We start from the raw sequence: 26,528 nt of genomic DNA, 5'->3' as shown, positions 1-26,528 counted from the left end.
AATGGAATAGGGAAAGAAAGTGACACGATTGGGACAAGATATGGTTTGTAATAGCAAAAGTCAGAAAAGTGGGTTTTGATGGAAAGAATGATGGGAGGAAATACACTCATGTTATCATCTACCAACCATAACAAGCACAAGTATTTTGGTGCTGAGTTAAAAGTCTATGGAATATGATTCAATGTTTTGATGTCAGAATGTCAAATACGTGTAGTTACGTTCCAACCCTATGTCAAAGCATTACAATGCAATGTTTTTGTAAATGAGTGGTAGTACACTTAAAAATCAATCTCTCTTAATGTTGAATCACATATGTGATGTATGACCCGTATTGCCTAACTTATTTATTCTGAGAAGTGTCACAAAGAAGCAGCTTCTCTTTTACAGTAACCAGTAACATGGAACCATTTAAGCGCACACCTCAAAAATGTATTGAAATTTGGGGACTAGACGATACTAGAAATGTAAGTAATGATAATTTAATATGCTCATAGTTGTGTGTCTCAGTCTTTATCAAAGCACTGACTTTACAAAATTGTTATCTGTGCTGCTTACGTGTCTAAAACCTGTGACTGGTTTTAAAGTTGTAAAATTGACTGTTATGGGTAAGACAGGTGGCAGTCAAACAGAGCAGTTAAACTCAAAAACACTCAGAGAAACCAGAGAGAAAATACAGATGAGCTAAATCTGGAGAACAGAACAGCAGCAGGAAGGAACACTGAGGAGACGAACTGTAAAATATTTAACATTTACAGGAAATAAAACAACCAACAGGCAAAATCACTCAGTAATCACTATATAGTCCAATATATGGTGGATTCACCATTTTGTGGTGCTGTCAGAATGTTTTGTGACACTTATACCCTGTATGGTGGAGTCATTGTATACCACCATGCATCATGAAAAGAGGTATCCAACGGATGGTCACTAACCGAGCATGTATTGCGCTTGCGACATAGACAGAAAGAAAAATGGCGGAGAGACGAGAGGAGAGAGCACTGTGCAAACAGCCTTCTTTCTCTGGAAACTCTAACCTTATTTTCATCAAAAAGATCGGAATTATCTTGAGAATAAAGGTATACAGGTTAACCTTTAACCAGTTTTTTCACAGTCTGTTTTAGCATGAATCCAAATATTTTCAGTGGCAAAAGTAAGACATGTAATCAGAGCAGACCTCTGGTTTCTGCTCTTACCTGTCAATCATACACCTGTTTCTGATGTGACCTCACCACCTCCTTGGCAGAGGGTCGATCGCTTTACTTTGTGGTTATTTACTTTTACTTGGCAGAAAACTCTTGTCAGTCATTTTGAATGCTTTTCAGTTTTGTGATTGTGTACCTACCTGCTTTAGTCCTAAACCTACCTCGTCTTACACTGCCTCAGGATCACCCAGTTCAGTCTGTCATACTCAGCCAGCTGCGATGACTGCTTGTAAACAAGAGGGACAAATAAAAGGGAACCTTTGAAAAATACCCAAATTTGTTTTCCGGATAGCATCATACATTAACCCTTTTCAGGTTAGGGTGTTAAAATTGGCGCAATAACGTTGGAACTAATGCTGTAGTGCATGGTAATAAAAGATGGAATGTTCTATTAGCAACTCATATAAATGCCACTGTGACAAACGTCTTACTCTAAATAAGATCAATAGTGGGAATATTGCTAACACCTGTTCCGCTGGATTTCCACCGACTGGTGTCTTTCTCCTCTGCCCCTGGAAACTGGATTCATCTGCTATATTGGCCCTTTGCAAGCTGGTTTGGTAGTTTGTTTCATCAAGTAGGCTCAAAATTTCAAATAATTTGTACATATTCTGTCTTTGTTGTAAGTAATTCATTGTAGCGCTGTACTCACATATTTGCTGTTGTGTGTACCAGTTTCAGCCTTTCCAATGTAAAAGTATAACACAAACATCTATGACCCTTTTTTCATGTTTCCCTAAAACAGTAGCCCGTCTAAGCCTTTGTACTTCTAGAGCACATTCAGGTGGATGTGTGTGTGTGTTTGTGTGCGTGAGTGTTTAATATATTCATATCCAGTTCATCAAATCTGCAAACCTTAGTATTATCTCTCAAATAACCCTGATCTGTTAATGATTCAAATGGTCGATACGCATTCATTTAATTTACTCTGATGCCAAATGGTAAAGTGGAATATATAAATGATCATAAACAATTAAAGCCCAGTGAAACAGGCAATAACATGAGGCATTTTTTCAATTGGGTATATTTATTTTGTTTTCCAGCATTCTAAGACAACTCACCGGCGCAACCACATATTTAAACCCCACCTTTATGGTTAACCTCAGCTGGCACAGTGTGTGGATAGTGCCTACATGTATTATCTAAAGCCTCCGACACAGGACCGGGATTGAACAGTGACCGACCCGGCTGCTCTTGGGGAGATCTTCCAAAAGATTCCAAATCCTTCTAAAGAGTTAATTTGGAGTAACAGCTGACCTTTTTCATTCAGGGAAGCATTTGTTTCCTCTCTGTTTGTAACATTCTTATCAAATTTACCTGCAAACAAATGAAGCTGGTTTCCCGACAGCATTTCTTTCAGTGATAAAAAAGGATAACATAGAATAATAGACTAAAACGTCCATCAGGGTGTATGCCTGGTACATGTAGTACGTGATACATATCATTGCTATCAAGCATCATATTAACTGTCAAGGAAAGAGAAGGAGATGCAGAATGTCACATTATTCAGGAGAAATGGACAAACAAGACCAATGTCAGTGTCATTACAGCTGGAGACATGCAGCTAAACTAAATGCGTTTAAGTCAATTAAATATCCCAATCTATCTCAACAGACATATCAAACATTGGGCAACTGGCCTTATTGTTTGTGGAATCACTGATAGGTTTAATACGAAGGGCAAATTACCGTCTTTTCAAGCATTGCGTGGCTCTATCAAAGGTTAGGATTTGTTTGAGCAAGTTTTTTTGGCTTTAGATAAATCATCCCTACCATCCGATGATGAGACACCTTGCCAAAGGGCAGAAGTTACAACCATATAATGAGAGATAAGTCTGTTGTATTAAAAAAGGAAGTTAAGTTTATTTTGAAAGCCCTTTTGAATGAAATACTAGAAATACATAAGGTTATATGCCTTCACAAACCAAAATATAAAGCCTCCAGTGCTGAGTCCTAAAAAAAGAATATCACAAAATGCTTTAGAAGAGTAGTATAATAAGAAAAATACAAAATTTAAAAAACAATAAATGTTAAATAACAGCAAAGAAAATATTGTATATATCATATATACTGTCGAATTCAGATTTAGCCTTGATTAGAAAAAGGTTTCTCAGTGAACCTGAGTCAAACTGAAATGACAGTTAGGTTAAGCATGAGCTTTATTCAAATCTTTTTATGACTTGATTACTACACGGTTGCTGCCCGACTCATTATTACTGACCTGAGTGATCTAAATCTTTTAGAGCCCACTTGCAATAAAGAAATTATCTTGTTCTATCAGGAATATTTCAGAATCAGCAAGTGCATTAAAAATTGACAAAGGAAAGCTGAGATTTCTCCATTACTTTGAAGGAAACTATGGTTAATTGCAATCATCTTCACTAGACATAGTTACTGCATATTTTTTTAAACATTCTCTGGATTTTTCCCTCTCAAAACCATTTATCAAAAAAGGACCAAAATCAAATTAGATGACCCAGTTCTTACTGTAATAATTATCTTTGTTTCTCCATCTCTTTCAGTCCTCACATGACTTCCTGGTTGAATTCTGGGTTGACGTGGCAAGAGTGCTGGCACACGCCAGGTCTGCTCAGACTCAAGCCAAATCCTTCATCTTGCTCTGGGAATCAAACCGACACCGATTTGTCCTGTCACCTAGTGGGAGTCAAACCGTGGCTGAAAATATCAGCTGTTTCCTGGGGCCATGACATTTGTCATCTCTGTGGCACAGAGACGCATTACAGCTAAATACTTTGCACTTCAGCACGCTCCTTGATATTCCAGTAAATTATGTAACAGGACAGTTTGGGTATTTATGAAATGGAGCTCACTTGTTGTTGTGGTCCAGTTGTGATATAATGGAGGGTCAGGAAGGCTTTAAGGGGTATTTTTCTTTAAGGCAGGAACTGAGGTTGTTTGGGGTCAGTGCCAAACTACTGTCTTTAGTGGGGATACCGTGTACGTCTTTAAATGATGAACCTGTCATGAATCTGGACATTTAACTCTTGGATGGACACTTTTGGTCATTTGATCTTTACCTGTGTTACCTTGTTTTCAGATTTGTCTCACTGTGGCTCACTCTGTGTCCCACTCTATGTCTCACTCTTTGTCCAACTCCATGTCCCACTCTGTGTCTCACTCTGTGTCCTATGTGTCGCACTCTGTGTTCCATTCTTTGTCCCATTAAATGTCCTACTCTGTGTCCCAATCTATGTCCCACTATGTTTCTCACTATGTGTCTCACTATGTGTCCCATTATATGTCCCACTCTATGTTGCACTGTGTGTCCCACTATGTGTCTCACTATATGTCTCACAGTGTGTCCCACTCTATGTCCAGCAAACAGTGTCTGTAATCACGTTCTACCGAGGACTTTTCCTTTCTATCGGAATCTGATATTATATTAAATAAAAATTTTGCAACTGGTCCCAAGTCTCCTCCAATACTCAGGTATCGGGAGATACCTGAATAGCTGCTTTAACATTAGGATTTCAATTTAGAAATGTACCAGTATATGAAAATATAACATATCTCCCATGTTTTCTGACATTATTATACTTACTGATGTTAACAGTGAAGGCATGGGACTGCGGTGGAACACCACACGTATCACTATCTTTCACTGAGGACAGAATGGGTTCCCTGGCAACCGTACCTCTCTTCATATCCTATTAAATCCTTTGGGTCAGGAGGAGGAACAATTTTTTTTTATGGACCTGAATACTAAGAGTCTGCCTTTACTTTAAGGTGAGTGAACACTATGTAAACAAATATGCAGTGGTGGGTGAGTGATGGGGCTGTAGGTAAAAAGCCAGTGAGGGGGCAGAAACCTGCACTCGCTCTCTGCTGCCATATGTTTAGCCAGGAGCAATATCACACATGATTTAACCCCTGAGTCACCGGGAGGAAAATCAAGGCCAGGGGGGAGTTACTGCTGTGTGTGTGTGTGTGTGTGTGTGTGTGTGTGGGTGTGTGTGTGCATGTTCGAGTGTGTAGGTGTCTCCGGGTAGGCCTTGCTTCCTGCCTATTTTGCTTTAATCGTCTCTGACAGGCCATGTGTCAATACAACTGCTACGTTTGGAGCAGTTGGAGATGACTGCAGGTTGAGAGGGGAAAGTTGAATCCCGAGCAAAGCGGTGATGTGGAGGCTGTTACTTCGACAGGCCACCTCTGTATATTTACAGAGTCATCATGAACGACAGGGGCCAGAGTGTCAGAGGCGTAACAAGTCCAAATCCATTAATTCCTTTTCTATAGAAATGTGGGAATTCAGAACAGTATTGTGCAGAGGATGCTGTGTTAGTTAGCTGGGTGCATGTAGTAGTGTTATGCTGTGTTTGCATTTGATGAAACTTTGTCTTAATTGCAACAATGCTGATATATTTGCAATTCCTGCAGATTTTCAAAACACTCGGTTTCACACTTGTTTTTTCAAGCCAGAAATTAAGGCTGATTTTGTCTTTTTTCAAACTGGATCATGGTGGCAGCTCACTGTTGATTATGATTGCAACTAGATGGCTTAGATATACAGTATTTCTACAAAGATATACCACACATGGGTGGATGACATGATGCATGATTTTTCTGTAATTAAGTGTGAATGTTTATTTAGATGCATTTAACCACTTAAACAACACATGGATGTGAGGCATATTATGGTACTTTGTTTTAAACTTTTGATTTTTTATGAAATATCTGTTATGTTTTGATTTAAATTTTTAAGGTGAATACGCAAAATGTCCTGCAGTGTGACCATAACATAGGTGAAGCATTAAACTTACATATTAACAAAATAAACCAGAAATATCTGGGGCAGCTAATAACTGCCTTTGTATCATATTGTACATAATGACTTTATTAATATTAGGTTTTAATATGCACAAAACTACTTTCGTAACACAAATGCTGTCCTGTGGCGTGACATGGAAAATCAGATTTTTGAAATGGCAGTTACATGGACAACTAGGGCTACGTTGTAGCACTTGCGGGCCCGAGCACCCGCACGTTGAAGCCTGTTGCGGTCGGTGGAGAGAGCGATCGATGACCAAGCGCACATCATCGATCGAGCATGCACTTCTCCACGTTGCATGCGTTTTGCGCTCTGTGGCAGTAGGTTTGCCAGTAGGTGGCGCCATCACTATTATTACGCACAGACATATAGATCTGTTCAAGTAGGCGCTCTGATGTAGCGTGAGAAATTTTGTGTCAATTGGACAATGTTTCCGCAACTTAATTTTCACACTGATCAATAGGTGGCGCTATGATCCTGAACTAATATTCATATATGGAGCTGTTCTATTCAGGATTGTGATCATAGGTCAGTAGTTTGGAGCCGGTTGGATAATGCAGAGTGGATTAACAAAGTACTTCCTGTTTCCTGGCGAATCAGTAGGTGGCGCTATGACACTGAGGAAATATTGACACATAGAGCTGTTCAGGCTTGGACTCTGACCATGTGACAGAAGTTTTGTAGTGATAGGACAATGCACAGTGGAGTTATGATAACATCGTGTCCTTCGGCGAAGGAAAATCCTTCGCCGCACATCAATGTTTACACGGTTTGAGGAAACGTCACAATTCTGACCATGATCTAATGACTTGACTGATCTGATTTGAGCTGTATATTGTAAATCAGCCAGGAGCAGTTCATCAAAGTATAAAACATGTCACTTCCTGTAGCCACCAGGGGGCGCTGTGATTTCAAGTCATAATTTCTGTGTAGATGTCATCAGGATGGCACCCTTGTCTTACATGTCTAGTTTGGACTCGATTGGACAATGTATGTCCGAGATACAGAACCTCGTGTTTTGATGGCGTTTAATCAAACTCAAGACGCCACGCCACGGTCACACGGTGTGACGAAAGGTCAATCTCTTAATCACTTTTTATCTCCATCTTGTTGTGATGGCACTGATCTTAATTTGAAGTTAATCTGATGAAAGCCCTGGGACAAGTGCATCAAGTAAAAATGTGGAATATGGAAAAAAAATGGCCACTTAATCCAAAATGGCGGCCTCCCTGTTTGGTCAAGCATACCTATCCAAGATATTTTTTTGTTTGTTATGAAACGACACATGTCCCGATAGATTTGTATAAATGTCGGCCATCGTAGTGCCGGGGTTGCCCTATAGGGGGCGCTGGTCAGTTTTTTTGCCACGCCCATTTCTTAAAACCATATGAATATCTTCAGCGGGGGGCTGTTGTTACACACATGTAGTTTGAGAGAGATAGAATCATGAACACTGAAGTTACAGCAATTTCGTGTTTCACGGCGAGTTGATGAACTTTAATGCCACGCCATTCATATGGCGTTTGACGAAAAGTCACGGTAATCTTATGTCTTCATTGTCAATGTCTTGGGACCCATTTGATACAGTTTGACATGGTTGAGGTCAGTGGATGAGGAGAAATTCATCCAAGTGTAAGACAAGCAAAAAACAAGACATTTCCTGTTGCCACCAGGGGGCGCTGCGGTTTTAAGTCATCATTTATGCATAGATGTCATCAGGCGGGGACTATTGTCTTACATGTCTAGTTTGGACTTGATTGGAACATGTATGTCCGAGATACAGATGCCCGTGTTTTGATGGCGTGTAACCAATTTTTAACGCCATGCCACGGTCACACGGTGTGATAAAAAAAAAATCCCTCAATCATTTTTTATCTCCATCTTGTTGTGATGACACTCATCTGAATTTGAAGTTGATCTGATGAAAGCCCTGGGACAAGTACGTAAAAGTAAAAATGTGGGATATTGCCAAAATGGCCACTAAAAGCAAAATGGCGGACTTCCTGTTGCGTTTTTCATAATGCTCCATGAGACTTTTTTTCATGACTGGTCACGATACACCTATATCCAGATTTTGATGAAAATCCGTTATGTGGAAACCTAGGGGCTGGTTCCAGGGGGCGCTGTAGAGCCATTTTGCCACGCCCAATTCCAATTACTCCAGAATACTAAAATATCCGCAGACCTTGAATTTCCTGCAAAGTTTCATAACTTTTTGAGCATGTCTAGACCCTGAAAAAGCCCCCCAAAGGGAAATAATAATAACTAGGGCTACGTTGTAGCACTAACGGGCCCGAGCACAGGCAATTTCAAGTCTGTTGCGGTCGGGGAAGAGAGAACGTTCGATGACCAAGCGCTCGTCTCCACATTGCCTGCGTTTGCCCTGTGCGGCAAGGAAGATCGCTCCACTTCTTCTGGCCAGCCGCTGGTGCTGAACTAGAGGTAAGTAACCTTGAAACTATCCAACATAACATATTGCTTTATCTATCATCATATGCTTACATGCCTCAAGTTTTTTGTAATATGTAATTGTTATAAAAGTTACCGTTTATTTATCACGTCTAATGAACAGATTGAAGCAAGATAACTCGACAGTCTTGTTTTGGTTGTGACATTATTTTTTTTAATGAGTTACTATCAATACGCTACACGTGTACGTTTCATGTGATAGTAACTGTTTCACCAATATTCTGATACAGGATGGTATATCCGCCATTACTATTTTCACATCGTTTATTTAGTCTGTCATGGAGTTGTAGAGTGAATTAGACAGTAGTGATAACATTATAATGTCCACACATCAGTGTTGTAAACACTTCTCCAATTAATTATATAATTATGTTTTCACACTGAGGGAAGTGGAGAGACTTGATGTGGACTGTTATCAACAGCTCTGTGGGAGATCATCACCTTGAATATTACAGATGAGGTAGAAAGACATTTTATCTATGTGTACAATGTTGTATTTCTTTGTCACGTTTTATCAAAAGCGATTTAAAGTATGTGCATTTAACCATTAGGATACAAACCCAGACCCTAGTACATCGGTTCTAGCTGAAATAAGTAGTGCTTCATAAACAACACAAAACATTCATAACAGTACGCTTCTGCTCCTCATTAATGCAGCTCCTGATGTCCCCAGCAGCAACATGGTGGAGATCTGCAGCTTCATGCTGGTCAACTGGAAGACAACTGATTAAGATTAAAAGATTAAGATTAAAATCCATGTATTCATCCAAAACACATGCACAGACATGCAAAGGCACACTCATGCAGGTAGGGACATTTAATCGCTGCTTTTTACCCATCTGGTGCAGGACACACAGAGCAGTGAGCGACCATGTACGGCAATCGGGGGAGCAGATGTTGGGGGAGTGAGGTGCCTTGCTCATGGGCACTAGAGAGGGTAGGGAGACTCTTGGATTTTTGGACAGATCAATCCAGGTGCGACTTTTGTTGTCTCTCCATGGAGTCGAACCAAAGACGAACCAGAGACCTTCTCTGCCCATAGTCCAAGTTTCTGCCACTCGACCACCGCCTCTCCTCATGCATCATCAAACTAGTAATCTACACATCACTCCATGCGTTGCTCCCTTAACTACAGATGGCCTGCGAATGTCATGGAGTTTTACAGTGAATTAGACAGTTTAGGTATGATTTTAATCTCCACACATCAGTGTTGTAAACAGTTCTCAAATTAATTATAGAATTATGTTTTCACACTGAGAGAAGTGGAAAGACTTGATTTGGACTGTTATCAATAGGTCTGTGGGAGATTATCACCTTGAATAGTACTGATGAGGTAGAAAGACATTTTATGTATTTGTACAATGTTGTATTTCTTTCAGCACTTTTATCAGAAGGGACTTAAAATATGTACATTTCACCATGAGGATATAAACCAAGACCACAGTACAACAGTTCTATCTGAAATCTGTTGTGCTTTATACACAACACAAAACATTCTTTAACAGTGCGTTTTTTCTCTTCATAGATGAAGAACTGCAGCACCTGATGTCCTCAGCAGCAACATGGTGGAGATCTGATTTGATACACTTTAGATAAGAACCCAGTGTTTTATATTTCTGCTTTGCCATAAGAGACAGAACATGGTCATCACAGCTGTGTCCTTCAGGCTCGTCTGTCCCTAATAAAATGATAGGAAACATGAAAGTGATCGTCATTATTGTAGAGGAAGAGTTACATATGAACAAAGTGTGTAATCTTATTTTCTGTGGATATTCAACTGTGTATTTGAATATGCTTTTGGATTAAAACGTGCACTACCATGACAATGAATGTTTTTAATGGAGCTATTTCACATTAAAAGTATTGCATTATAATTTAATACATTATGTATTATGTGCAATACTTTGATTGTTTTTAAGTAATGAAATCAGGTCTGTACCTGGAGTCAGTGTTCAGTCTGGTTGGATTCAAGTTGTGTGTCAAGTTGGACCTTCTAGAGGAACATGAAACCAATACACAGATATGTAAAGTCATACATGGGCCAGGTTAAGTAATTAACAGACTTTTAAATGGTAAAAATAAAATATTAGTTCAAAGTTAATCAGAGCATAATCATTTCAGATTAGGAAATAGGTAGTGCATATAAACCCACAACTCTGTATGACACTGTCTGTTCTAGTAAAGTTACAAGGCTATGACTTACTCATATTTAACAAAAGAATTCAGTGAAGTCTGTCTGAGATTAACGATTTAAATACTGAAGGTGGGAGACACGGTTATTTTTCACTGTAACACGTGACAGGACATCAACACCGTGACTCTGAATAAAGAGCCTTAAAAGACGTAGTGCTCCTTTGAACAGCTGCTCTTACAATGTGTAGCAAGTGCTAAATCTCCATTAGTATAATAGTAACAAAAATCACCCTTTACATAATTGAACATATATTTTCCATGTGAACCCCTTTAACACAGTTCAATTCAGGAGCAAAATATAATTTATACAGTATTTATTAGAGCTAGTATTAGTAAACAGATCAAACAAATGCAGTACAACACATCACACATCCACAGTGTCTCTTTTGCTTATCATCACAGTCAGTCAGAAGTGTCCGTTTAACTTACGTAGCAGTTGAGAGATGCTTCGTTGGAGGTAGCAGGAGCTAGCTCATAGCCAGTGCTGCTGTTGAGAGCGGCAGAGTTCACACAGGAAAAGACACGACGGACGGGGGAAAAAAGCTTTGAGTCCCACACTCTAACCTGCTGAGCGAACAACGTCCACAGTGACTCCGCCGCCGTCCTCTCATCCAGACTCGCCAACCGTTCTCCGGTTCTTCGTGATACACAGCTCCGCAGCTTGTGACGACGTAACTCATGAGGCGTTCACTTGCAGCTGTGTTAAATGCAGCTTCGTTTGTCATGGCGAGTTGAAGAAGTCTGCTGCAAAGCTATGAATAATCCGCATGATGAAAACTCACAGCAATGTTATGCCTACATTATCAATATATTGAGACCCATGTGACACAGTTTGACATGGTTTAGCAAAGTGAATGAGGAGAAATACATCCAAGTGTGAGACGTAACAAACCGAAAGCGGTCTCATGCTGCGTTCAGGGTAACTCTGTTAAAATGGGTTTCATAGGTCATGATGAGCTGATGAACTTTGATGCCACGCCATTAACAATCTGCATGATGAAAAGTCACAATAATGTTATGCCTACATTATCAATATCTTGAGACCAATTTGACACAGTTTGACATGGTTTAGTAAAGTGGCTGGAGGGAAATACATCAAAGAGTAAGATGACCAAAACAAGACATTTCCTGATGCCACCAGGGGGCGCTTTCCTTTTAAGTCATGATTTCTAGGTAGATGTCTTCCGGTCGCGACTCTTGTCTTATATGTGTAGTTTGGAGTCGATTGGACAAAATATGTCTAAGTTACAGAAGCTCGCTTATATTGGCGTTTAGTCAAACTTTGAGACCTCACCACGGTCACACGGTATGATGAAAAGTTTAAATTCTGATAACTTTAGATCTTCATCTTGTTTTGTAGAGTCTCATCTAATTTTTAAGTTGATCTGATGAAAGCTGTCTGAGTAGTACATAAAAACATAACACGTACCAAAATAAGACATTTCGCGTTACCACCAGGGGGCGCTGTGATTGTAAGTCACAATTTCTGCACCCATGTCTTCTGGTGGCGACTCTTGTCGAATGTGTCTAGTTTGGACTCAATTGGACAAAATATGTCTGAAATATGGAAGCTTGTGTTTTGATGGCGTTTCATCAAACTTTAACGCCACACCACGGTCAGACGGTTTTGCTAAAACGTAATCCTTCAATAACTTTAGATCTCCAATTTGTTGTGATGACGATCGTCTAAATTTGAAGTTGATCTGATGAAAGCTGTACGACAAGTACATCAAAGAAAAAATATGGAATATGACCAAAATGGCCACTAAAGTCAAACTGGCGGGCTTCCTGTTGCGTTATTCATAATGCACTGATGGACTTTTTTGTGCATCTAGTCATGATACACAATAATCTTTGTTTTTTTTGAGGATCGGTGAATGCTAAATGAGGGGCTTTTCCGTAGGTGGCGCTCTTGAGCCATTTTGCCACGCCCTTTTCAAAATACTCCAGAATACGTAATTTTACGCCGCCTTCGAATTTACTGCAAACTCCTACAACTTTTTGAGCACATTAAAGCCCTCAAAAAGCCAATTCATTTAAGCTAAGAAAAATAATAATAATAATAATAATAATAATCATTTCAATTTCAATAGGGCCTCCCACCGATTTCGGTGCTCGGGCCCTAACTAGGGCTACGTTGTAGCACTTGCGGGCCCGAGCACCCGCACGTTGAAGCCTGTTGCGGTCTGTGGAGAGAGCGATTGATGACCAAGCGCACATCATCGATCGAGCATGCACTTCTCCACGTTGCATGCGTTTTGCGCTCTGCGGCAGTAGGCTTGCCAGTAGGTGGCGCCATCACTATTATTACGCACAGACATATATATCTGTTCATGTAGGCGCTCTGATGTAGCGTGAGCAATTTTGTGTCAATTGGACAATGTTAACACAACTTAATTTTCACACTGATCAGTAGGTGGCGCTATGACCCTGAACTAATATTTATATGTGGAGCTGTTCAGATCAGTATTGTGATCATAGGTCAGTAGTTTGGAGCCGGTTGGATAATGCAGAGTGGATTAACAAAGTACTTCCTGTTTCCTGGTGAATCAGTAGGTGGCGCTATGACACTGAGGAAATATTGACACATAGAGCTGTTCAGGCTTGTACTCTTATCATGTGACAGAAGTTTGGTAGTGATAGGACAATGCACAGTGGAGTTATGATAACATCGTGTCCTTTGGCGAAGGAAAATCCTTCGCCGCACATCAATGTTTACACGGTTTGAGGAAACGTCACAATTCTGACCATGATCTAATGACTTGACTGATCTGATTTGAGCTGTATATTGTAAATCAGCCAGGAGCAGTTCATCAAAGTATAAAACATGTCACTTCCTGTAGCCACCAGGGGGCGCTGTAATTTCAAGTCATAATTTCTGTGTAGATGTCATCAGGATGGCACCCTTGTCTTACATGTCTAGTTTGGACTCGATTGGACAATGTATGTCCGAGATACAGAACCTCGTGTTTTGATGGCGTTTAATCAAACTCAAGACGCCACGCCACGGTCACACGGTGTGACGAAAGGTCAATCTCTTAATCACTTTTTATCTCCATCTTGTTGTGATGGCACTGATCTTAATTTGAAGTTAATCTGATGAAAGCCCTGGGACAAGTGCATCAAGTAAAAATGTGGAATATGGAAAAAAAATGGCCACTTAATCCAAAATGGCGGCCTCCCTGTTTGGTCAAGCATACCTATCCAAGATATTTTTTTGTTTGTTATGAAACGACACATGTCCCGATAGATTTGTATAAATGTCGGCCATCGTAGTGCCGGGGTTGCCCTATAGGGGGCGCTGGTCAGTTTTTTTGCCACGCCCATTTCTTAAAACCATATGAATATCTTCAGGGGGGGGCTGTTGTTACACACATGTAGTTTGAGAGAGATAGAATCATGAACACTGAAGTTACAGCAATTTCGTGTTTCACGGCGAGTTGATGAACTTCAATGCCACGCCATTTATATGGCGTTTGACGAAAAGTCACGGTAATCTTATTTCTTCATTGTCAATGTCTTGGGACCCATTTGATACAGTTTGACATGGTTGAGGTCAGTGGATGAGGAGAAATTCATCCAAGTGTAAGACAAGCAAAAAACAAGACATTTCCTGTTGCCACCAGGGGGCGCTGCGGTTTTAAGTCATCATTTATGCATAGATGTCATCAGGCGGGGACTATTGTCTTACATGTCTAGTTTGGACTTGATTGGAACATGTATGTCCGAGATACAGATGCCCGTGTTTTGATGGCGTGTAACCAATGTTTAACGCTATGCCACGGTCACACGGTGTGATAAAAAAAAAATCCCTCAATCAGTTTTTATCTCCATCTTGTTGTGATGACACTCATCTGAATTTGAAGTTGATCTGATTAAAGCCCTGGGACAAGTACGTAAAAGTAAAAATGTGGGATATTGCCAAAATGGCCACTAAAAGCAAAATGGCGGACTTCCTGTTGCGTTTTTCATAATGCTCCATGAGACTTTTTTTCATGACTGGTCACGATACACCTATATCCAGATTTTGATGAAAATCCGTTATGTGGAAACCTAGGGGCTGGTTCCAGGGGGCGCTGTAGAGCCATTTTGCCACGCCCAATTCCAATTACTCCAGAATACTAAAATATCCGCAGACCTTGAATTTCCTGCAAAGTTTCATAACTTTTTGAGCATGTCTAGACCCTGAAAAAGCCCCCCAAAGGGAAATAATAATAATAATAATAATAATAATAATAATAATAATAATAATAAAAATCCTTACAGATTCAATAGGGCCTCTCACCATTCGGTGCTCGGGCCCTAACTAGGGCTACGTTGTAGCACTTGCGGGCCCGAGCACCCGCACGTTGAAGCCTGTTGCGGTCGGTGGAGAGAGCGATCGATGACCAAGCGCACATCATCGATCGAGCATGCACTTCTCCACGTTGCAGGCGTTTTGCGCTCTGCGGCAGTAGGTTTGCCAGTAGGTGGCGCCATCACTATTATTACGCACAGACATATATATCTGTTCATGTAGGCGCTCTGATGTAGCGTGAGCAATTTTGTGTCAATTGGACAATGTTAACACAACTTAATTTTCACACTGATCAGTAGGTGGCGCTATGACCCTGAACTAATATTTATATGTGGAGCTGTTCAGATCAGTATTGTGATCATAGGTCAGTAGTTTGGAGCCGGTTGGATAATGCAGAGTGGATTAACAAAGTACTTCCTGTTTCCTGGCGAATCAGTAGGTGGCGCTATGACACTGAGGAAATATTGACACATAGAGCTGTTCAGGCTTGGACTCTGACCATGTGACAGAAGTTTTGTAGTGATAGGACAATGCACAGTGGAGTTATGATAACATCGTGTCCTTTGGCGAAGGAAAATCCTTCGCCGCACATCAACGTTTACACGGTTTGAGGAAACGTCACAATTCTGACCATGATCTAATGACTTGACTGAGCTGATTTGAGCTGTATATTGTAAATCAGCCAGGAGCAGTTCATCAAAGTATAAAACATGTCACTTCATGTTGCCACCAGGGGGCGCTGTGATTTCAAGTCATAATTTCTGTGTAGATGTCATCAGGATGGCACCCTTGTCTTACATGTCTAGTTTGGACTCGATTGGACAATGTATGTCCGAGATACAGAACCTCGTGTTTTGATGGCGTTTAATCAAACTCAAGACGCCACGCCACGGTCACACGGTGTGACGAAAGGTCAATCTCTTAATCACTTTTTATCTCCATCTTGTTGTGATGGCACTGATCTTAATTTGAAGTTAATCTGATGAAAGCCCTGGGACAAGTGCATCAAGTAAAAATGTGGAATATGGAAAAAAAATGGCCACTTAATCCAAAATGGCGGCCTCCCTGTTTGGTCAAGCATACCTATCCAAGATATTTTTTTGTTTGTTATGAAACGACACATGTCCCGATAGATTTGTATAAATGTCGGCCATCGTAGTGCCGGGGTTGCCCTATAGGGGGCGCTGGTCAGTTTTTTTGCCACGCCCATTTCTTAAAACCATATGAATATCTTCAGGGGGGGGCTGTTGTTACACACATGTAGTTTGAGAGAGATAGAATCATGAACACTGAAGTTACAGCAATTTCGTGTTTCACGGCGAGTTGATGAACTTTAATGCCACGCCATTCATATGGCGTTTGACGAAAAGTCACGGTAATCTTATGTCTTCATTGTCAATGTCTTGGGACCCATTTGATACAGTTTGACATGGTTGAGGTCAGTGGATGAGGAGAAATTCATCCAAGTGTAAGACAAGCAAAAAACAAGACATTTCCTGTTGCCACCAGGGGGCGCTGCGGTTTTAAGTCATCATTTACGCATAGATGTCATCAGGCGGGGACTATTGTCTTACATGTCTAGTTTGGACTTGATTGGAACATGTATGTCCGAGATACAGATGCCCGTGTTTTGATGGCGTGTAACCAATTTTTAACGCCATGCCACGGTCACACGGTGTGATAAAAAAAAAATCCCTCAATCATTTTTTATCTCCATCTTGTTGTGATGACACTCATCTGAATTTGAAGTTGATCTGATGAAAGCCCTGGGACAAGTACGTAAAAGTAAAAATGTGGGATATTGCCAAAATGGCCACTAAAAGCAAAATGGCGGACTTCCTGTTGCGTTTTTCATAATGCTCCATGAGACTTTTTTTCATGACTGGTCACGATACACCTATATCCAGATTTTGATGGAAATCCGTTATGTGGAAACCTAGGGGCTGGTTCCAGGGGGCGCTGTAGAGCCATTTTGCCACGCCCAATTCCAATTACTCCAGAATACTAAAATATCCGCAGACCTTGAATTTCCTGCAAAGTTTCATAACTTTTTGAGCATGTCTAGACCCTGAAAAAGCCCCCCAAAGGGAAATAATAATAATAATAATAATAATAATAATAATAATAATAAAAATCCTTACAGATTCAATAGGGCCTCTCACCATTCGGTGCTCGGGCCCTAATAATAACTAGGGCTACGTTGTAGCACTTGCGGGCCCGAGCACCCGCACGTTGAAGCCTGTTGCGGTCGGTGGAGAGAGCGATCGATGACCAAGCGCACATCATCGATCGAGCATGCACTTCTCCACGTTGCATGCGTTTTGCGCTCTGCGGCAGTAGGTTTGCCAGTAGGTGGCGCCATCACTATTATTACGCACAGACATATAGATCTGTTCATGTAGGCGCTCTGATGTAGCGTGAGCAATTTTGTGTCAATTGGACAATGTTAACACAACTTAATTTTCACACTGATCAGTAGGTGGCGCTATGACCCTGAACTAATATTCATATGTGGAGCTGTTCAGATCAGTATTGTGATCATAGGTCAGTAGTTTGGAGGCGGTTGGATAATGCAGAGTGGATTAACAAAGTACTTCCTGTTTCCTGGCGAATCAGTAGGTGGCGCTATGACACTGAGGAAATATTGACACATAGAGCTGTTCAGGCTTGGACTCTGACCATGTGACAGAAGTTTTGTAGTGATAGGACAATGCACAGTGGAGTTATGATAACATCGTGTCCTTTGGCGAAGGAAAATCCTTCGCCGCACATCAATGTTTACACGGTTTGAGGAAACGTCACAATTCTGACCATGATCTAATGACTTGACTGATCTGATTTGAGCTGTATATTGTAAATCAGCCAGGAGCAGTTCATCAAAGTATAAAACATGTCACTTCCTGTAGCCACCAGGGGGCGCTGTAATTTCAAGTCATAATTTCTGTGTAGATGTCATCAGGATGGCACCCTTGTCTTACATGTCTAGTTTGGACTCGATTGGACAATGTATGTCCGAGATACAGAACCTCGTGTTTTGATGGCGTTTAATCAAACTCAAGACGCCACGCCACGGTCACACGGTGTGACGAAAGGTCAATCTCTTAATCACTTTTTATCTCCATCTTGTTGTGATGGCACTGATCTTAATTTGAAGTTAATCTGATGAAAGCCCTGGGACAAGTGCATCAAGTAAAAATGTGGAATATGGGAAAAAAATGGCCACTTAATCCAAAATGGCGGCCTCCCTGTTTGGTCAATCATACCTATCCAAGATATTTTTTTGTTTGTTATGAAACGACACATGTCCCGATAGATTTGTATAAATGTCGGCCATCGTAGTGCCGGGGTTGCCCTATAGGGGGCGCTGGTCAGTTTTTTTGCCACGCCCATTTCTTAAAACCATATGAATATCTTCAGGGGGGGGGCTGTTGTTACACACATGTAGTTTGAGAGAGATAGAATCATGAACACTGAAGTTACAGCAATTTCGTGTTTCACGGCGAGTTGATGAACTTTAATGCCACGCCATTCATATGGCGTTTGACGAAAAGTCACGCTAATCTTATGTCTTCATTGTCAATGTCTTGGGACCCATTTGATACAGTTTGACATGGTTGAGGTCAGTGGATGAGGAGAAATTCATCCAAGTGTAAGACAAGCAAAAAACAAGACATTTCCTGTTGCCACCAGGGGGCGCTGCGGTTTTAAGTCATCATTTATGCATAGATGTCATCAGGCGGGGACTATTGTCTGACATGTCTAGTTTGGACTTGATTGGAACATGTATGTCCGAGATACAGATGCCCGTGTTTTGATGGCGTGTAACCAATTTTTAACGCCATGCCACGGTCACACGGTGTGATAAAAAAAAAATCCCTCAATCATTTTTTATCTCCATCTTGTTGTGATGACACTCATCTGAATTTGATGTTGATCTGATGAAAGCCCTGGGACAAGTACGTAAAAGTAAAAATGTGGGATATTGCCAAAATGGCCACTAAAAGCAAAATGGCGGACTTCCTGTTGCGTTTTTCATAATGCTCCATGAGACTTTTTTTCATGACTGGTCACGATACACCTATATCCAGATTTTGATGAAAATCCGTTATGTGGAAACCTAGGGGCTGGTTCCAGGGGGCGCTGTAGAGCCATTTTGCCACGCCCAATTCCAATTACTCCAGAATACTAAAATATCCGCAGACCTTGAATTTCCTGCAAAGTTTCATAACTTTTTGAGCATGTCTAGACCCTGAAAAAGCCCCCCAAAGGGAAATAATAATAATAATAATAATAACTAGGGCTACGTTGTAGCACTAACGGGCCCGAGCACAGGCAATTTTAAGTCTGTTGCGGTCGGGGAAGAGAGAACGTTCGATGACCAAGCGCTCGTCTCAGCGTTGCATGCATTTGCGCACTGCTGCGATATAAACGCTTCACTTCCTGTAGCCAGCAGGTGGCGCTATGATTTTAAGTCATGGTGTCTTTGTTGATGTCATCAGGTCGCGCTTCTTGTCTTACATGTGTAGTTTGAACTCGATTGGACCAAATATGTCCAAGATACAGAAGCTTGTGTTTTGATGGCGTTTAGTCACATTTTGACGCCTCGCCACGGTCACACGGTGTGGCGAAAAATTGATCTTTCAATAACTTTAGATCTCCATCTTGTTGTGATGACACTCGTCTAAATTTTCAGTTGATCTGATGAAAGCTCTCCAAGAAGTACTTGAAAATAAAAAACATGGAATATGGTCCAAATAGAAAATGGCGGGGTTCCTGTTGCGTTTTTCAAATTGCTCCGAGCGCGTTTTTTGTGCATCTGGTGATGATACACAACTGTCTTCAATTTCGTGAGGATCAGTGAATTCTAAATGAGGTGTTTCTCCATAAATGAGGGGAAGCTCCGTTGGTTGCGCTGTTGAGCCATTTTGCCACGCCCATTCTTTAAAACCATCTGAATATCTTCAAGGGAGGGGGGCTGATGATACACACATGTAGTTTGAGGGAGATGGACCCATGAACACGGAAGTTAAAGCGTTTTTGTGTGTCATGGCGAGCTGATGTGACGCCCCGCCACAGTCAGACAGTGTGACGAAAAGTTGTTTCTTTGATAACTTTAGATCTCCATCTTGTTGTGATGACGCTCGTCTAAATTTTCAGTTGATGTGATGAAAGCTGTACGAGAAGTATATCAAAGTAAAAGATTATGGAATATGACCAAAATGGCCACGAAATCGAAAATGGCGTGCTTCCTGTTGCGTTTTTCATATTGCTCCGAGCGCGTTTTTTGTGCATCTGGTGATGATACACAACTGTCTTCAATTTCGTGCGGATCAGTGAATGCTAAATGAGGTGTTTCTCCGTAAATGAGGGAAAGTACCGTTGGTGGCGCTGTTGAGCCATTTTGCCACACCCATTTCCAAATACCCCAGATTACGTAAATTTTCACGAGGCCCATAATCTGCCCTATAGATGTTGAATGCATTCTGTAGTGAGAACACATTCAAGCACATGTCCTACACCTCCATGAGAGGGGGGAGGGGTGAGAAGGGGGAGGGATGAGAGGGGTGAAAGGGGGTGGGGTAAGATGGGGGCAGGTTGATCTGAGGAGGTCTGTTTTAGACAGAGTAAAAAGGTGCTGTTTTAAATTATCCTTGGGGTATTTTTACCAAAATATTTTACAGACATTTCATTAAGACCCCAAGGAACCATATCAACTGTGTTGAAATGGAAATAATATGTCCCCTTTAAAGCGAATATGTCCCCTTTAAGCGGTTTCGTGTGTCATGGTGAGCTGATTTGACGCCCCGCCACAGTCAGACGGTGTGTCGAAAAGTTGTTTCTTTGATAACTTTAGATCTCCATCTTGTTGTGATGCCACCCGTCTAAATTTTAAATTGATGTGATGAAAGCTCTCCGACAAATAAATCAAAGCGCACGATGTACAAAAACAAGACATTTCCTGATGCCACCAGGGGGCGCTTTCCTTTTAAGTCATGATTTCTAGGTAGATGTCTTCCGGTCGCGACTCTTGTCTTATATGTGTAGTTTGGAGTCGATTGGACAAAATATGTCTAAGTTACAGAAGCTTGCTTATATTGGCGTTTAATCGAACTTTGAGACCTCACCACGGTCACACGGTGTGATGAAAAGTTTAAATATTGATAACTTTAGATCTTCATCTTGTTTTGTAGAGTCTCATCTAATTTTTAAGTTGATCTGATGAAAGCTCTCCGAGTAGTACATAAAAACATAACACGTCTTAAAAGACATTTCCTGTTGCCCCCAGGGGGCGCTGTGATTGTAAGTCACAATTTCTGCACCGATGTCTTCTGGTCGCGATTCTTGTCGTATGTGTCTAGTTTGGACTCAATTGGACAAAATATGTCTGAAATATGGAAGCTTGTGTTTTGATGGCGTTTCATCAAACTTTAACGCCACACCACGGTCAGACGGTTTTGCTAAAACGTAATCCTTCAATAACTTTAGATCTCCAATTTGTTGTGATGACGATCGTCTAAATTTGAAGTTGATCTGATGAAAGCTGTACGACAAGTACATCAAAGAAAAAATATGGAATATGACCGAAATGGCCACTAAAGTCAAACTGGCGGGCTTCCTGCTGCGTTATTCATAATGCACTGATGGACTTTTTTGTGCATCTTGTCATGAGACACAATAGTCTATGTTTTTTTTGAGGATCGGTGAATGCTAAATGAGGGGCTTTTCCGTAGGTGGCGCTCTTGAGCCATTTTGCCACGCCCTTTTCAAAATACTTCAGAAAACGTAAACTTGCGCACATTTGTAATTTACTGTACACTTTAGAAACTTTTTGAGCACGTTAAAGCCCTCAAAAAGCCAATTCACTGAGCGAAGAAAAATAATAATAATAATAATCTTTTCAATTTCAATAGGTCCTCTCACCGATTTCGGTGCTCGGGCCCTAACTAGGGCTACGTTGTAGCACTAACGGGCCCGAGCACAGGCAATTTCAAGTCTGTTGCGGTCGGGGAAGAGAGAACGTTCGATGACCAAGCGCTCGTCTCCACATTGCCTGCGTTTGCCCTGTGCGGCAAGGAAGATCGCTCCACTTCTTCTGGCCAGCCGCTGGTGCTGAACTAGAGGTAAGTAACCTTGAAACTATCCAACATAACCTATTGCTTTATCTATCATCATATGCTTACATGCCTCAAGTTTTTTGTAATATGTAATTGTTATAAAAGTTACCGTTTATTTATCACGTCTAATGAACAGATTGAAGCAAGATAACTCGACAGTCTTGTTTTGGTTTTGACATTATTTTTTTTAATGAGTTACTATCAATACGCTACACGTTTACGTTTCATGTGATAGTAACTGTTTCACCAATATTCTGATACAGGATGGTATATCCGCCATTACTATTTTCACATTGTTTATTTAGTCTGTCATGGAGTTGTAGAGTGAATTAGACAGTAGTGATAACATTATAATGTCCACACATCAGTGTTGTAAACACTTCTCCAATTAATTATATAATTATGTTTTCACACTGAGGGAAGTGGAGAGACTTGATGTGGACTGTTATCAACAGCTCTGTGGGAGATCATCACCTTGAATATTACAGATGAGGTAGAAAGACATTTTATCTATGTGTACAATGTTGTATTTCTTTGTCACGTTTTATCAAAAGCGATTTAAAGTATGTGCATTTAACCATTAGGATACAAACCCAGACCCTAGTACATCGGTTCTAGCTGAAATAAGTAGTGCTTCATAAACAACACAAAACATTCATAACAGTACGCTTCTGCTCCTCATTAATGCAGCTCCTGATGTCCCCAGCAGCAACATGGTGGAGATCTGCAGCTTCATGCTGGTCAACTGGAAGACAACTGATTAAGATTAAAAGATTAAGATTAAAATCCATTTATTCATCCCAAACACATGCACAGACATGCAAAGGCACACTCATGCAGGTAGGGAAATTTAATCGCTGCTTTTTACCCATCTGGTGCAGGACACACAGAGCAGTGAGCGACCATGTACGGCGCTCGGGGGAGCAGATGTTGGGGGAGTGAGGTGCCTTGCTCATGGGCACTAGAGAGGGTAGGGAGACTCTTGGATTTTTGGACAGATCAATCCAGGTTCGACTTTTGTTGTCTCTCCATGGAGTCGAACCAAAGACGAACCAGAGACCTTCTCTGCCCATAGTCCAAGTTTCTGCCACTCGACCACCGCCTCTCCTCATGCATCATCAAACTAGTAATCTACACATCATTCCATGCGTTGCTCCCTTAACTACAGATGGCCTGCGAATGTCATGGAGTTTTACAGTGAATTAGACAGTTTAGGTATGATTTTAATCTCCACACATCAGTGTTGTAAACAGTTCTCAAATTAATTATAGAATTATGTTTTCACACTGAGAGAAGTGGAAAGACTTGATTTGGACTGTTATCAATAGGTCTGTGGGAGATTATCACCTTGAATAGTACTGATGAGGTAGAAAGACATTTTATGTATTTGTACAATGTTGTATTTCTTTCAGCACTTTTATCAGAAGGGACTTAAAATATGTACATTTCACCATGAGGATATAAACCAAGACCACAGTACAACAGTTCTATCAGAAATCTGTTGTGCTTTATACACAACACAAAACATTCTTTAACAGTGCGTTTTTTCTCTTCATAGATGAAGAACTGCAGCACCTGATGTCCTCAGCAGCAACATGGTGGAGATCTGATTTGATACACTTTAGATAAGAACCCAGTGTTTTATATTTCTGCTTTGCCATAAGAGACAGAACATGGTCATCACAGCTGTGTCCTTCAGGCTCGTCTGTCCCTAATAAAATGATAGGAAACATGAAAGTGATCGTCATTATTGTAGAGGAAGAGTTACATATGAACAAAGTGTGTAATCTTATTTTCTGTGGATATTCAACTGTGTATTTGAATATGCTTTTGGATTAAAACGTGCACTACCATGACAATGAATGTACAGTATGGAGTTATTTCACATTCAAAGTATTGCATATATTATTTAATACACAATGTATTATGTGCAGTACTTTGCCATGGTTGTTTGTAATTAATGAAAAGAGGTCTGTACCTGAAGTCGGTGTTCAATGTGGTTGAATTCCAGTTGTCTCATGCTGGACATGCTAGAGAAAATTTCAACATAAATATACAAATGTGTAAAGTCATACATGTGCCAGGTTAAGTCCTTAACACACTTTAAATGGTAAAAAAGGAAGTGTATTACTTCAAAGTTAAACAGATCATAATCATTTCAGCTTAGGAAATAGTTAGTGTACATCAGCATCAAATTCTCTATTACACTGTCTGTTCTAATAAAGATACAAGGCTATAATTTATTTATATTTAACAGAACAATTCAGTGAAATCTGCCTGAGATTACAATGTAAACAGTGCAGGCAGCAGAACGTTTAGCTTTCTCTGTAAGACATCATAACAATACTCTGAATAAAGAGCTTTGGAAGTTGAATTCCCCTTTAAACATCTGCTCTTAAAATACAGATGTGACTTTAAATACGCACGTTTCAATTGATCACTGTAAGTCTGTTTCAGTAGAATAACTAACTGTGTAACATTGTCAAGTCAAATGCCTTGGCGAGTGAAACCATTTTATAGCAATAGATATCCTGATGGAGCTAATTCACCGGACACACACAGTCTCCTGTCTCAGATTTAACCTCATAAACTAACGCATGCCACTGCTGGGCGGACCTACTCATGTCGGTTCATATCGGTGTGTGTCGGTAATAGTGCCGTTCGCATTAAACAGGAGTTAATGCCCCAGATCGGAGTTCGTATTTAGCCTCCATGCTAACGGACGTTAGCTCGAATGCATGGTACTAAAACACCCTGCGAATCACTTCTACACATCTAAATAAAATACTGAGCTTGACTTACCACAGAAACGGGAGCGCAGACGTCTTTAACGTGTCCGTCAGCAGAACAAGCAAAACATCAAACTGTGTTATTCATCCGATACTGAGTGGGAGGTTTCGAAAGTCTCGAGTTGTGTTCAATGACACAGGAAAAAGTAAGGAGAAGGGAGGGCGCAGCTCACTGTGACGTCACGTAAATTTCAAACCACTATATCGCTTATTATAGCGATATAGAGGTAGTTACGAAAAAGTTCACCCCCTCAGAGTTTTAATGAAGGAAGAACATAGCGATTGAGACTAAAACCAAAGTTTGAATAATGCTGTAAACAGGTTTAATTCTACTCTAAAATTGGGCATTTTAACATGGGATTCAATGGGACTCTCTCCGACGAGCTGATGAACTTTCAAGCCATGCCATTAATAAACCGCATGATAAAAAGTCACAATAATCTTATGGCTACATTATCAATGTCTTGAGACCCATTAAACAAAGTTTGACATGGTTTTGCATATTGGATGAGCAGGAATACATCAGAGTGTCAGCTATACATTTCCTGCTGCCACCAGGGGGCGCTGTCATTTTAAGTCACGATTTCTGTATAGATGTCTTCATATCGCAACTATTGTCTTATGTGTCTAGTTTGGACTTGATTAGACAAAATATGTCCAAGATACAGAAGCTCGTGTTTTAGTGCGTTTCACCGAAGTCTCATCAAACTTTAGCGCCACGCCACAATCACACGGTTTGACGAAAAGTCGATCTTTCAATAACTTTAGATCTTCATTTTGTTGTGATGACAGTCGTCTAAATATTAAGTTGATTTGATAAAAGCTGTACGACTAGTATATAAAAACATAAAACGTGACAAAAACAAGACTTTTCCTGCTGTCACCAGGGGGCGCTGTCACTTTAAGTCACGATTTCTGTATAGATGTCTTCATATCTCTACTCTTGTCTTATGTGTGTAGTTTGGACTCGATAGGACAAAATAAGTCTGAGATATAGAAGCCCGTGTTTTGATGGCGTTTAATCAAACTTTAACGCCACACCACGGTCAGACGGTTTTGCTAAAACGTAATCCTTCAATAACTTTAGATCTCCAATTTGTTGTGATGACGATCGTCTAAATTTGAAGTTGATCTGATGAAAGCTGTACGACAAGTACATCAAAGAAAAAATATGGAATATGACCAAAATGGCCACTAAAGTCAAACTGGCGGGCTTCCTGTTGCGTTATTCATAATGCACTGATGGACTTTTTTGTGCATCTAGTCATGATACACAATAATCTTTGTTTTTTTTGAGGATCGGTGAATGCTAAATGAGGGGCTTTTCCGTAGGTGGCGCTCTTTAGCCATTTTGCCACGCCCTTTTCAAAATACTCCAGAATACGTAATTTTACGCCGCCTTCGAATTTACTGCAAACTCCTACAACTTTTTGAGCACATTAAAGCCCTCAAAAAGCCAATTCATTTAAGCTAAGAAAAATAATAATAATAATAATAATAATAATCATTTCAATTTCAATAGGGCCTCCCACCGATTTCGGTGCTCGGGCCCTAATAATAATAATAATAATAAAAATCCTTACAGATTCAATAGGGCCTCTCACCATTCGGTGCTCGGGCCCTAACTAGGGCTACGTTGTAGCACTTGCGGGCCCGAGCACCCGCACGTTGAAGC

At 40.6% G+C, this 26,528-nt stretch overlaps 2 long non-coding RNA genes across 2 annotated transcripts; both read right to left on the bottom strand.

Annotated features, from left to right (window-relative positions):
* Positions 1 to 9,628: 9,628 nt before the first annotated feature.
* On the bottom strand, positions 9,629 to 10,449 carry LOC133958948 (uncharacterized). Its single transcript, XR_009921748.1, has 2 exons — positions 10,399 to 10,449; positions 9,629 to 10,137 (listed from the first exon to the last, which is right to left on the bottom strand). It is a non-coding gene; the product is annotated as an uncharacterized LOC133958948 (long non-coding RNA).
* Positions 10,450 to 22,838: 12,389 nt separating this feature from the next.
* On the bottom strand, positions 22,839 to 25,065 carry LOC133958470 (uncharacterized). Its single transcript, XR_009921687.1, has 3 exons — positions 24,867 to 25,065; positions 24,043 to 24,094; positions 22,839 to 23,775 (listed from the first exon to the last, which is right to left on the bottom strand). It is a non-coding gene; the product is annotated as an uncharacterized LOC133958470 (long non-coding RNA).
* Positions 25,066 to 26,528: the final 1,463 nt, after the last annotated feature.

Source organism: Platichthys flesus, chromosome 8, assembly GCF_949316205.1.
Source record: "Platichthys flesus chromosome 8, fPlaFle2.1, whole genome shotgun sequence".
Classification (NCBI taxonomy): domain Eukaryota; kingdom Metazoa; phylum Chordata; class Actinopteri; order Pleuronectiformes; family Pleuronectidae; genus Platichthys; species Platichthys flesus.
The sequence above is the reverse complement of the archived record's forward strand: the minus strand, read 5'-3'. Positions and strand labels throughout refer to the sequence as shown.